Source organism: Ochotona princeps, chromosome 9 (genome assembly GCF_030435755.1).
Source record: "Ochotona princeps isolate mOchPri1 chromosome 9, mOchPri1.hap1, whole genome shotgun sequence".
Classification (NCBI taxonomy): domain Eukaryota; kingdom Metazoa; phylum Chordata; class Mammalia; order Lagomorpha; family Ochotonidae; genus Ochotona; species Ochotona princeps.
Window position 1 is genome coordinate 21,829,110 of NC_080840.1, and position 14,638 is coordinate 21,843,747.

A 14,638-nucleotide genomic window follows, 5' to 3' on the forward strand; every position below is an offset into this window, starting at 1 on the left:
ACTTTTAATTATAAGAACACATTTTAAAAATAACTTGGAATAGAAGTTCTTATATTGATTACACTGATTTTTTTCAAAATTAAGTGTGTATTATTGCAGTAAAAAATGCATAACATTAGTGATATTGATGAAAGCATTTATTTTGATTTATGAATATTGTTAAAGTTATTTGAATAATTTATTTGAACAGGAAAACTGACTTGCAGCCACGATAAAGTCAGTGTGCTCAATAACTTCATCCCATCATTTGTATAAGCTATTGCCAATATTTAGCAAGTAAAAAATGTAGTTACACATGCATTATGTTGTACCACTATTATAAATTCTGGTATAATGATTTCATATATTAAAATTTTCATATTTGAAAAGTATTAAAGAGTAATGCTTTCTAGTGCTTTATGAACATTATTCATGAGTCATTAAAGAGAAACATACATAGAAATATTGGAATACTTCAATGAAAGGTAAAATTTAATCATTTCCAACTCATAATTTACTGAGAAGAAAAGAACAATTAATATGAATCATCCTTGCTTTCACTTCAAACATAAAATATTCACCTCAGTGTATAATGAATATGAACAAGAGAAAAAATAGTTCAAAAAATGAGGTAGAACACTCTGTTTCACCAAATTAAAAAAGATAAATTCTAAAAATACAGTTTAAGAAAAACAAAATCCTACACTTGTCAATGTGTAGAAGAAAAAAATTTAAAGCATTATCAATGGTACACTTAAAATAGAAGATTTTATATATGCAAATTATACTTTAGTAATGCTATTTTTGAAATAGCTGCTATAGACTGCCAACTATTGAAATTAAAATATTTTAAGATTTGACAAGCACCAACTATAGTTTTAAAATCTGCTTAAAGGAAAACATGTAGCTTTTTCAGGATGAAAATAATATAGTTGCATGAACACAAAGGGCTCTAGATATTGAGTGCTGATAAATTATTTCTTCACATATAATGTAAAAATATGTTTCACTACTAATTACTGAATACAATTGATATTTAATTTTAAGTGGGAAATGTTCATAACATTGAAGTTTTTAAAAATGTCTTATTCCTGTGCATCAGTAATATTTTAATGATAAATTAATTCAGCTAAATATGTATTTAACATGATTTGGGTGAAATGCTATTTTGAACCATCCTTATTCATATAGCATGTATTTTCATAATTGTAAAGATGAAAATAACATGTGCTGTGAAAAACTGACCAGACTGTGATATTAGGCTTTGCATTTTTGTATCTGTACTATACACATGCTATATCTAAAGCCACAGAACAAAGTTTTTGATGTGTAATCATGAACTGACAGTAGATTAGCAATTGCAATAGGAATATCTCAAGACTTAATGAGAAGGAGAAAATATTTTGGAAAACAACTGGACAGGGTCAGCAAAATGTCATCAATGTGGGGCACGGTCAATGGATACATTTTCATAAGCCCTCAATATTTTCTGAGGGAAAGACTTCCACTGGGGTATTGTTAGCGTGTGTGACAAACACAAAAATACATATATAGAACTTTATATTTTGCAATAATATACAGGTTTAATTTGCATTTCTCTTTACCTTTTATAGTAATAGTCAATGGAAACAATAGCACATAAAATATGATTTGTAGGCATGTGAAACATTAAAATATTTGTGTAATGTTATTCTTTTCAGTTTTAGGAAATAGAGAATTCACTGATATTAAACTGTTCTTTAATAATGTTTCAAGGAAAACTTAGTTTTTTCTGAACTTTTAGAAAGTTCAAACTTAATGGTTTGCTTAAGATCAGAGTAAAATGACAGTACATTGTCTCCATTGATTTTGAGACTGGAATACAACTGAAGATTCCTCATTTAATAATTGAATAACCTTCCATTGAAGGTTATACATGGCAACTGGTGACAACTACCAAATTTATTGATTTAATGTATTATCAGACTCACGAATAATGAGTTAAATATTGAAAACTTGAGACTGATTTTATTATTGCTATGAGAAATGCTGAGAAAGGACATTCTTTACTCTTGGTGTCTTACGATTACTGTCATGGAATTTCTTCTGTGAAAGAGTAGTCTCTCGCATCTGCATTGGAGGTTTTCTTAGAACTCCAAGTGGATTTCTGAAACCCTTGACTGTATCAATTACACAGTTAAACCCATGTATATTTTTGCTATGTATACATACACTGTAAGATGAAACTTAATTTATAAATTAAGTATAACATGAGATTAACAACAACAAAAAATTTCATGTTAAGGCTGGTGTTGTGGCATAACATGTCAAACCATAGCCTAAACAACGTTATCCTGTATAGATATCCATTGATGTCCCAGGGGCTCTACTTCAATGCAATTCCCTGCTAACATGCCTAGGGAATAAACAAAGATGGAATAAGTACTTGGGAGCATGCAGCCCCATTGAAAACCTGAAGCAAGCTATTAGCTTTGGGCTGGAACAAACCATTTAGGGAATGCGATGGTGCATGGAAGATCTCTCTCCCTCCCTCCCGCCCTCCTTCTCCCTCTCAACTTGCTCTTTTTCCCTTTTCTCTCTCTATCTTTGAATTCTGCCCTTCACATACTTCCGTTTTCCTAAAAACGTAATGAATACTAAAAAATAGAACAACCATCAAAATATTTTGAAACAAAAATTAAATGAATGTGGTCTTTGTCTCTGCTTTCTTTTCAAAATTATGATTATACCGAGTCACCTTTCTTGTTGACCGTGAAAGAAAACTTGCTTCTAAGGGAGGATTGTTACGATTTTCATACTAGAGGCTTAATGACCACTTGCTTTGATTCTATCCTTTCTATTCAAATTTGATATACCTTAAAATGATAGGCAACCAAAATGATTTGAAAATGTCTATTTTTATATTATCAAATTGTTGGGGACAAAGATATAATTAATTTGTTGCTAATGCGTATCAACTTACAATATTTTTTGTATCCTTATTTGTATCCTTAAAATATATTTTGCATTATTGTTTGTAGACCAAAGACAAAAAGAACAATATTGTACTTACTTTGAATGTTTATATCTTGATTTAAAATCTTACATTTTAAGCAAAAAAAATTAAGAACAATATGGACTGGAATTTACCGTATTCTAAACTACATGGTGGAAACAATCTCAATATACTGTTAGATGATAAGAAAGGAATTGTCTCTTGTAACGTATTTATCATAGGTTGAACAAAACACTTCCTTATTGATTCATAGTACAGGGCTCTCAGTCTAATGATAAAAATGACAAAACTCAATTAGAACGTTATGAATCTTGTCATAGAGGGAAAATGTTGATTTTATTAAGAGGAATGATCACTCTGGAACATCATAATGATCCTGAACTTCTTGAATGTGACTACTTTCTCTTAGGCCACAGGTACCCATTTCATTTTACAGGTAAACCAGGCTCAGCCACTGCTGAAGAAAGTATTTCCTAAATACCACATACAACTGTGAGATTAAGATTATATTAAACAGTGGCTCAGTAGGTAAATCTTCACCTTGCATGAGCCAGGATCCAACATGGGTGATCGTTGTTGTCCCCTCTGTTCCACTTCCCATTTCTGATCCTGGTCTACAGACTGGGAAAGCAGTAGAGGACAGCCTAAAGCTTTGGGACCCTGTACCCATGTGGGAGTCCTGCAAGAAGCTCCTGGCTCCTGGTTTCAGATTGGCTCAGCTCCAACCATTGCAGCTGCCTCATGAGGAGTGAACTTGTAACAGAACATGTTTGTTTGTATAACTCCTCCATCTGCTTTTCCGATAAAAATGTAAAAAAACCTTACCCCCCCCCCAAAAAAAAACTTTATATCGAGGATATCACTGTATCACTATGTGTGAATGGTGACTCCTCTTGGGGGCGGGGAGTAGATACGGCCAGTTAAATTAAAAAGACAAGTTACTGGGCATGGTGTGATGGCTCAGTAGCTGAATCCTCACTGTGCTTGCAACAGGATCCCACATGGGTTCTGATTATTCTCAGTTCTGCTCCACTTCTGTCCAGCTGTCTGCTTGCGGCCTGGCAAAGTGGTCTAGGACAGCCCAAAGCTTTGAGACCCTGCACTCCCGTCGAAGACCTGGAGGAAATTCCTGGCTCCTGATTTCAGAGGGGCTTAACTCTTGCCCTTGCAGCCACTTTTGGAGTAAACCTTCAGCTCTGTAGATCTTCATCTCTGTCTCTCCTTCTCTCTGCATATCTAACTTACCAATAAAAATAAACAAATCTTTAAAAAGTGAAGTTTGCTTAGTCCATGCCAACTAAACCCAAATTAGTACAGTAAAAGCATCACTGCCATACATCTCACATTTAATAAGGTACTAATCGAAGACACACATTTTATGCTGCACTGAATCTTAACAATTTTAGTCATTCTGTGTAGGTTCTTCAAAGTTCACCTGCCATTAAGAATGGGTTTGTTTATTGGAAAGTCAGAGAAAGAAAGAGGCAGAAACAAGGAGATAGAAAGACAGACAGCTCTCATCTCATAACTGAAGCCCTAAATGCCAACAGTAGTTGGAGCTGCGCGAGGTTGAAGCCAGGAGCCAGTTTTCCCGCAGAGGAGACAGTGTCGCAAGAACTTGAGATATCACCTACTGTCTCCTACATTATCCATGAGCAGGATGATCTAAGCAGCAGATTCAAGTCTCAAATCCAGACATTCTGATCCAGCACACAGACATCGAAACTGACTCCTTATCTATTGAACTGAATGCCCACCCTTTCCTTTATGTATCCAAAAGCATGCTAACTCGAAGATTTAGATTTCTGTACCAACAATTCAAAAAAATTAGGCTAATTTTAATCTCTATGATTTCATTTTGTTCCCTGTACTAGTGATAATATATGCACATTTTTTTCTTAAAGATGCCTGTCTTTACATCTGCCTGTGGCTAGTTTGAAACCAACTGATGTAAAAGGAGAGCCACATTCTTGATTTTATTTGAGCAATTATATCCAACTTTAAGGAGCTCATTGTGTAGCACATTAATGTGCTCAAATATTTTTATAAAGGATATGATAAAATTCGTTGTAGCTGGTGCTTTTATTTGTTCTGACAGTGTTGTCCTTCTTTACTGATTAGAAACACGCAAATGCCTTCATCTGGATTTTAAATAATTTAAAATTTAATTGTTACACTGTAGTAATAACCTTTTTGTTTTCAAAATCATTTATTTTATTTGAAAGTCAGAACCACAGGAAAAGGGACACAGAAAGACGTTTACTTCTTCTGCTGGCTTACTTCCCAAATAGCCACAAGGCTGGGTCTGGGCAAGGTCAAATCCAGCAGCTTGGAATTCTATCAGTGTTTCACACATGGAGCCCAAATACTTGTGCCATCATTGCTGGTTTCCTAGGCACAGGAGCAGGGAGCTGTGTTGGAACGGAGCAGCTAAAACTCTAACTTAATACTTATATGGGATGCTGGCACTGTAAGCGAAGAGTTGACCTGTTCTGCCACATTGTAGACCTCAATGTTTTCTTTTTTTAAAATTTACTTTATTTTTATTGGAAAATCAGATATACAGAGAGGAACAGAGACAGAGAGGAATATCTTCCATCCATTGATTCACCCGCCAAGCAGCTGCAATGGCCGGAGCTGCACCAGTTCAAAGCCAGGAGTCAGGAGCCTCTTCCAGGTCACTCATGTGGATGCAGGGTCCTAAGGCTTTGGGCCGTCATCAACTGCCTTCCCAGGCCGTAAGCAGGGAGCTGCATGGGAAGCGGAGCTGCTGGGTTTAAAACCAGCACCCGGTCTGGGAAAAAAAGATGGCCGACTGCAGAGAGCTGGTGTAGGGTGGAGTAGGGAAGGAGGGGAGCCGATCCAGCAGAGAAACAGGCCAGGAGGTGCGAAACTGTAGGGAGAAGAACGAGAAGGTCACTGGAGTTCACTAAAGCAAGAAGATCTACACAGCGTGAAGGAACAGCCGCAAAAAGTAGGAAAGAAAATACAGCACGCCGCGAGAAACCTGGTGAGTCACGATCCCAGGCAGGGGGAAGGCGGCGGAGGCTCTACCGCCCCAGGGAAAACAGAGGCGGCCGGAAGGATAGGCGCCCACACCGACAGGGGCACCAGTCCCCTGGAAGGCAGGAGCCCCCAGAGGAGGCTACTGGACTGATCATTGGGTGCATCATCCCTGCAGAAGTGGAGGAAAAGCAGGGGAGATTTCCCAGAGGCTTGCCTACCCGCTGCTCAGCGGCTGAGGGAGAGTGCAGAGGGAACAGGAGCGGCGCTGTGGGACTGGGGCTCAGAGATCCCCGTATCGGCTCTGAGCTGTGGACTGGCTGCGGGAGAGTCAGTGGATCCTGTTGCTGGACTAGCCCTGAGCCCCAGAGGCTGGGCAACGCTCGACAGGGCCTCACGTCCTGGTCAGAGGAGCGGACTAGTGGGGGCACATTTCACCTCAAGGGCTCTGTGCCTCTCAGAGATCCGCTTCTACCCTTGAGAGAGTGCAGCTGAGGAAGTGGCTTCTTCAGGGCAGAGTCCCCAGCTGGGCTCAGCTAGAGAGGCCAGACCAGAGCGGGCTCAGCTGAACTGGCCGGACAGGTTTTCCCAGCAGGAGCCCACTCGGAAAGACCTGCCTGTGGTGTTGCAGCCCTCAGCGGAGCAGCGCTTCCGAGTTTGGCACTGGGGCCGCGGAGATTTCCAGCCCAGCACAGGCCGGGGTTGGGGATTTTAGACTCCGAGCAGCAGGAGCCCCTGCTGTGCTAACCTCAAGCCCTGAAGGAGAGTCTCGGCTCAGCACTGAGGCGGAGACCCCCGCTGTATTAGCCTTGTGACCCAAAGCCCAGGCGCGGCTCAGCAGAGTGAATCTGTAGGGCACTGCCTTTGAGAGGGAGCCACAGGGGAAGGGGCCTGGCACTGGGGCTGGCCCACAAAGCCTCCTGACCCAGCTCAGGGCTGTGATCTACAGACCCTGAAAGCAGCTGGTGACTCAGGCAGTAAGCCCTGCTGGGCTCAGCCGGAGGCCCCAAACCAGAGCCAGCTCAGCTGAATCACCGCTAAAATCTCAAAACAACAAGAAGCAAAAACACAATGAGGAGAAGTATCAGAAAAAGCAATGACCCAGAGGAAAGATCAAGCACTCCCTCCCAATACAACCAAAAACTAATCTCAATATCTGAGATGCAAGACATAGAGGAACTATCAGATAAGGACTTTAAGAAGCTAATGATGAAATTCGTCAGAGAGAGTGAAAAGCGCTGGGAAGAGTCTAAGGCATTCGAAAACCATATCACTGCAGAAATAAATCAAATCAAAAAGGGAATCCTCGATATAGAGCACAAAATTGAAAGCCTAACCAACAGAATGAACACAGCAGAGGACAGAATATCAGAATTGGAAGACAATCAGAATGAAAGGCAGCAGCTCATCAAACAGTTGGAGACAAATCTAGAGAAAGCCAATAGGTCCATACAGGAAATGAAAGACAACCTCAAAAAATCAAATATTAGAATAATAGGCCTTCCCGAAGGAGTGGAAAAGGAGACAGGCTTGCAACGGGTGCTCAATGAGATAATACAGGAGAACTTCCAGAATATTGGAAATATAAATCCAGCACAAATCCAGGAAGGGCAAAGAACCCCCAGGAGATACGACCCAAACAAATCGTCTCCCAGACATGTGGTCCTCAAGCTACCTTCAAGTGAACACAAGGAAACAATTCTAAGACAAGTAAGAAAAAAGGATAAGATTACTTTCAGGGGAAGGGAAATCAGGATCACAGCCGACCTATCAGAAGAAACGCTCCAAGCAAGGAGAGAATGGGGTAAAACCTATCAAATCCTGAAACAAAACAACTGCCAACCAAGAATAATGTACCCAGCAAAGCTCTCATTTATATTTGAGAATGAAATTAAATACTTCAACAGTAAAGAGAAACTCGAAGAATACATCAACACGAAACCAGCTCTGGAAAATCTCCTCAGGAAGGTGCTAAACCCAGAAAGAAAAAATACAAACCAAAATCAAAGATGGCAAATGGGAAGACCTCCCCACTAAAATCCATACAAGAAAAGTCAACCAATCAAGAACTCTAATAGTCGCAAATACACACTTGCATACTTACACTCATGGCAGCCCAAAACCAATTCCTTTCAATATTATCTCTAAACACAAATGGCTTAAACTCACCAATCAAAAGGCATAGATTAACGGAATGGATCATCAAACAGCACCCAACTATATGTTGTCTACAAGAGACACATCTAACCAGAAAATCCTGTAAGAAATTTAAAGTGAAAGGATGGAAAAAGACATTTCATGCCAATGGACGAGAAAAAAAGGCTGGCGTAGCTGTTCTAATCTCAGATGACCTAGACTTCAAGCTGACAGACATCAAAAAGGACAGAGAAGGACATTATATATTGGTGAAGGGACTGATCCATCAAGAAGTAATTACAATCTTGAACATATATGCACCTAATTCCAATGCGCCTAGCTTCGTGAAGCAACTACTTACAGACTTAAGGGGAGACATAGATACACACACAATAATAGTGGGTGATCTTAACACCCCACTAACAACTATAGACAGATCAACAAAACAAAAACTCAACAAAGAAACAACAGAGCTCGTACAAACATTAGAACAACTAGACTTGGTAGACATTTATAGAATTTTTTATCCTAAGACCACAGATTATACATTTTTTTCAGCAGTGCATGGCACCTTCTCCAGGATCGACCACATGATAGGACACAAAGCAAATCTAAATAACTTCAAAAAGATAGGAATCATACCATGTACCCTCTCAGACCACCACGGAATGAAACTGGAAATCAGCAATTCAAAATGTCCCAGGAAATATAGAAACTCTTGGAGGCTGAACAATATGCTATTAAACGAACAATGGGTCAGGGAAGAAATTAAAGATGAGATCAAAAAATTTATGGAAACCAATGAAAACTCTGACACAACATTCCAAAACTTGTGGGACACTGCCAAAGCAGTGCTACGGGGTAAACTCATCGCAATTGGAGCTCATGTCAAGGCCCAAGAGAGTCGCCAAATACAGGAACTAACCACACACCTCCAGGAATTGGAAAAGCAGCAGCAGATGAGCCCCACACACAACAGGAAACAAGAAATCATCAAAACAAGGGAGGAAATCAACCAGATAGAAATAAAAAAAACCATACACAAAATCAACGAATCAAAAAGCTGGTTTTTTGAAAAGATAAACAAAATAGACACCCCGCTGGCCCGTCTGACAAAGAAAAAACAAGAGAAAGCAAGAATTAACAGCATCAAAGATGAAAAAGGCAACATAACAACAGACATTACAACCATTAAGAACATAATCAGAAATTACTACAAAGCACTGTACTCCAACAAATCAGAAGACCACCAAGAAATGGAAAAGTTCTTAGACTCACACAACCTGCCAAAACTTAGCCCAGAGGCAACAATCAACCTGAACAAACCCATAACTGAAGCAGAGATTGAATCAGTGATTAAAGACCTCCCAACAAAGAAAAGCCCAGGCCCAGACGGCTTCACTCCAGAATTCTACAAAACATTCCGAACAGAACTAACTCCAATCCTCTACAAACTCTTCAAAACAATAGAAAAGGAAGCAACCCTTCCAAACTCATTCTATGAAGCCAACATCACCTTAATCCCAAAACCGGGCAGAGATCCTACAGAGAAAGAAAACTACAGACCTATCTCTTTGATGAACATTGATGCTAAGATTCTCAACAAAATCCTAGCCAACAGAATTCAAAAACACATCAGACAGGTCATTCATCCAGATCAAGTAGGATTCATCCCTGGAATGCAGGGATGGTTCAACATTCGCAAATCCATAAATGTGATACACCACATCCAAAAACTGAAAAACAAGAATCACATGATAGTATCAATAGATGCAGAAAAAGCTTTCGACAAAATTCAGCACAACTTCCTGCTAAAGACCCTAACCAAGGTAGGCATAGATGGAAAAATCCACAACATAATCAAAGCAATATATGAAAAACCCAATGCCAGCATCATACTGAATGGAGAAAAACTGGAACCCTTCCCACTGAGATCTGGAACAAGACAGGGATGTCCTCTTTCTCCGCTGCTATTCAACATAGTTCTAGAGGTACTCGCTGAGGCCATAAGACAAGAAAAAGAAATCAAAGGAATCCAAATGGGAAATGAAGAAGTCAAGCTTTCACTATATGCAGATGACATGATTCTTTATATGGAAGAGCCAAAAGGCTCAACACAGAGACTACTAGAACTTATACGAGAGTTCGGTAGAGTGGCAGGGTACAAAATTAATGAACAAAAATCAACAGCCATAGTGTATGCTAACAGCCCCAAGTTGGAAAACGATCTAACCAGCAAGATACCATTCAAAGTAACAAAGGAAAGCATGAAGTATCTGGGAATTAACCTAACCAAAAATGTAGGAGACCTATTCGAGGAAAACTACAAACTACTTAAAAAAGAAATTGAATAAGATCTAGAAAGATGGAGTAACATCCCATGCTCCTGGATAGGTAAAATCAATATCATTAAAATGTCTATACTGCCAAAAGCAATATATACATTCAACGCAATCCCAATCAAATTGCCCAAAACATTCTTCACAGACCTGGAAACAATGATCCAAAGGTTCATCTGGAAGCACAAGAAACCACGAATAGCTAGAACCATTCTCAAGAACAGGAAGTTAGCAGGGGGAATCACAGTTCCGGACCTCTGGACATACTATAGGGCAGTGGTTATCAAAACAGCCTGGTACTGGCACAAAAATAGAGAAGAAGATCAATGGAGCAGAATAGAAACACCAGATGGGAACCCACAGAAATACAGCCAAATAATCTTTGACAAAAAGACAAACGACAACCCAGGCAAATGGGAAGGTCTGTTCAATAAATGCTGTTGGGACAACTGGTTGATAGCCTGCAGAAACAAAAAGATAGACCCACATCTCTCACCATATACTAAGATCAAATCCAAATGGATAAAAGATTTAAACCTACATCCAGAAACCTTCAAACTTTTGGAAGAAAATGTTGGAAACACACTGGAACACTTAGGGGTAGGCCCTCACTTCCTAAAAAAGACTCCAAATGCAGTAGAAATCAAGACCAAAATAAACAATTGGGACCTCATCAAACTAAGAAGCTTCTGTACAGCTAGAGAAACAATCAACAAAGTAAAAAGGCAACCCACAGAATGGGAGAAGATCTTTGCACACGACTTAGGTGATAGAGGGCTGATCTCCAGAATATACAAAGAGCTACAAAACAACCAAAATGTCAAAACAAACAAGCCACTCAAGAAATGGGCACGGGAAATGGGCAAACACTTCACAAAGGAACAAACCCAAATGGCAAATAAACATATGAAAAAATGCTCAAGTTCCCTGGCAATAAGGGAAATCCAAATTAAAACATCAATGAGGTACCACCTAACGCCAGTAAGACTGGCCCATATGAATAAAAGCACCAACAACACTTGTTGGCGAGGTTGCGGGGAAAAGGGAACCCTACTCCACTGCTGGTGGGGCTGCAGGCTGGTACAGCCTCTATGGAAATCAGTATGGAGAACATTCAAACAACTCAAATACAACATACCGTATGACCCGGCAATAGCACTCCTAGGAATATATCCAGAACACTTGTTTTATGAGAAACCAACATGCACTCCTATGCTCATAGCAGCACAATCAGTAATTGCAAAGACATGGAAGCAACCAAAATGCCCATCAACAGAGGATTGGATAAGAAAGCTATGGTTCATCTACTCCATGGAATACTACTCAGCTATTAAACAAAACAAAATGCAGTTCTTTGTGGCCAAATGGGCCAAACTGGAAACCATAATGCTAAGGGAAATGAGCCAATCCCAAAAGGTTAAATACCACATGTTTGCCTTAATTTAAGATGACACGATGTTATGTATAACAAGTTATGTTATGAATGTTATATGTTGTGTATAAACCTAAATTGAAATGTCAATGAGGTGGTCACAGAAGGTGGATAAGAAATCGCATTTACTTTTACCATATTGGTTACTCGTTACTATGTCAATTAATTCCATGGTGATGTAAATTTTTGCTGATGGTATGTTGGAGCTTTTAATTGATCGGGATGATAGTCTGCTGGCTCTGTCTTCAGACCAGAGAGTGTATACCTAAGAAGCCGTTGAACTTATCTGGACAATAAGATGCTGGACTCTATGTTTGGTATATGCTTGCAATGGGGGAATCTCAACTGAACTTGAACTGTGGTTATGCAACAAGGTGGAGGAATCCACCATGGTGGGAGGGTTTGGGGAGGGGTGGGGAGAATCCCAGTACCTATGAAACTGTGTCACATAATACAATGTAATTAATGAATTTAAAATCAAATTAAAAAAAAAAAAAAAAAAAAAAAAAAAAAAAAAAAAAAAAAAAAAAACCAGCACCCATATGGGATCCTGGCACATGCAAGGTGAAGACTTTAGCCGCTAGGCTACTGCGCCAGGCCCGATCCCAATGCTTTCAATCATACACTCAATTTAAGGGCAAAAATAAGGAAGCAATATGAGAGCCAGCATTCTTTTTTGAATTTAATGCTTTACTTTTTTCACCTAAGTTTATGCATTACTTTGAGAAATTGTATATTTTCCCAAGTTACTACAGGGAAGGCTTTTATAAACTTCTTAATTGTATAAAATATAAGTAGGTTTATTACCAGTTCGAAATAAAATTTTCTTTCCCTGCAACTGTATTGCATTGTTCTTTTGAAGATGTGATATATTTTGGATGTATTTTTATGATCAAAAATTGTTTTCAAAGATTAGATTACATTGTGAAACAAGCCAACCACCTGGAATCGCAATAGCTGTTAAAGGGAATAGCTCTTTCTTACCCGATGCAAAGCATACAGTTTGTGTCTCTCGTGGATTTGAGCCACATCATAGCAATTTTCAGTCAGGATTACTAAAGAAACAGATGTTGTATGAGATGGGGGCTCCCCTCACGTAAGAGGAACAAAGCATATTTGGTTATAGCCAATTCAGTTCTTTTGACTACGGCTTAGAATGAGCAGGCTATTCATGTTTAAAGGACATTTTAAGTACATCATTCCTCACTATTAAAAAGCAATCTATTTTTAAGTTTCTAAAGGTTCTTTCTTCTTTTTTAAATAAATGCATTTATTTGCAAGAGTAATATAGAGAAATGAGAAAGAGAAAGTGGAGAACAAAGAAAAAAGAAAAGAAAGAGAATCTTCCACTCACTATTTCACCTCCAAATGGTCAAAGTGGCCAGAAAAGTCAGGATCGAGGAGTTTTCTCCTAGTCTTCCACGTGAGTGACAGTGGGCCAAAACTTGGACCTTCTTCCACTGTTTTCCCCAGACCATAAACGGGGAGCTGAATTGGAAATGGCATTGCTAAGACTGTCACCCACATGGGATGTTGGCATTGCAGGTGACAACTTTATTGGCCCCAGGTTATTTCTTTAATATTTCAACTCAAAATCATTATAAGTGTGTAAAAATTGTGACCTAGTAATGCAAATAGTTTTTGCATCTCCTTAGATTCATTTCTCCTGCTAATATCTCATGTTACTGTTCTTATCACAATTAATGAATCATATGTAATTTATGCTGTTTTTAACCCTCCCAGCACCAAAAAAAAATCTTTTATCTCTCCCACCTCTCTAGCAAACCATTCAGAACTTTTTATTGTGACTCGGAGCTCTTCATTCTGTTCACATCCCATAGCCTGAGATATTTGCAAATAACACAAATTTAGGTGAGTGTGTTCCGAAGAATACAAGCATAAACCACAAATGTCATGCCTGGTCTCTATGGGCATGCAACGTGATATAGCTTTCTTTCATCCAGCATTCATTTTTATCTTTGTGATTATAGTTTCAGTTTCTGATTAAAAAGCAAAAAACAGTAACTCTGGAGAAATGTCCTGATGCAAACTTGGTATATGGACTTTGCATTGTGAAGTTATATCATATTTGTGTCTTAAAGGATATTGAAGTAAAGATGAAATACATTGCATTTGAAAAAAATAAAATGGTGTCCATGAAAGGGATCCACATGTCAAATAATAAATATCTGAACCAGTATGGTGGCACAGGGATTAAACAAGACCGTCTCCTGCTTGAGTTCCAGTCCTGACTATGCATCCTGCTAATCCAGCTTTCTGCCACTGTACCAAGGATCAGAGTTGATATGACTCAGGTGCTGGGAGTTCTGCCACCAATGTGGGAAACCTAGCTGGAGCTCTGGACAGCTGGCTGCAGTTAGGGTTAGCCATGGCTATTGTGGGTACTGGGAGACTAATGCAGCAGATGTAAAATTTCTCCCTGTCTCTTCATGCCTGTCTGTCTCTCTGCCACTCCGTCTTTCAAATAAAAAAAATCATCCAAAAGTAATGGCAAGTTTTCCACTTATTTTGCTTTTCTGTATAATTTTAATCAGGTTTTCTGCAAGATTGATTAGATAATCATTGCTGACAATCTGATTCTGTCACTATCATTAATTAAAAAAATACAGGGACCGATGCGGTAGCCTAGTGGCTAAAGTCCTCTCCTTACACACACTGGAATCTCATATGGGTGCCGGTTCATGTAGCAGCTGCTCCACTTCCCATCCAGCTCCCTGCTTATGACCTGGGAAA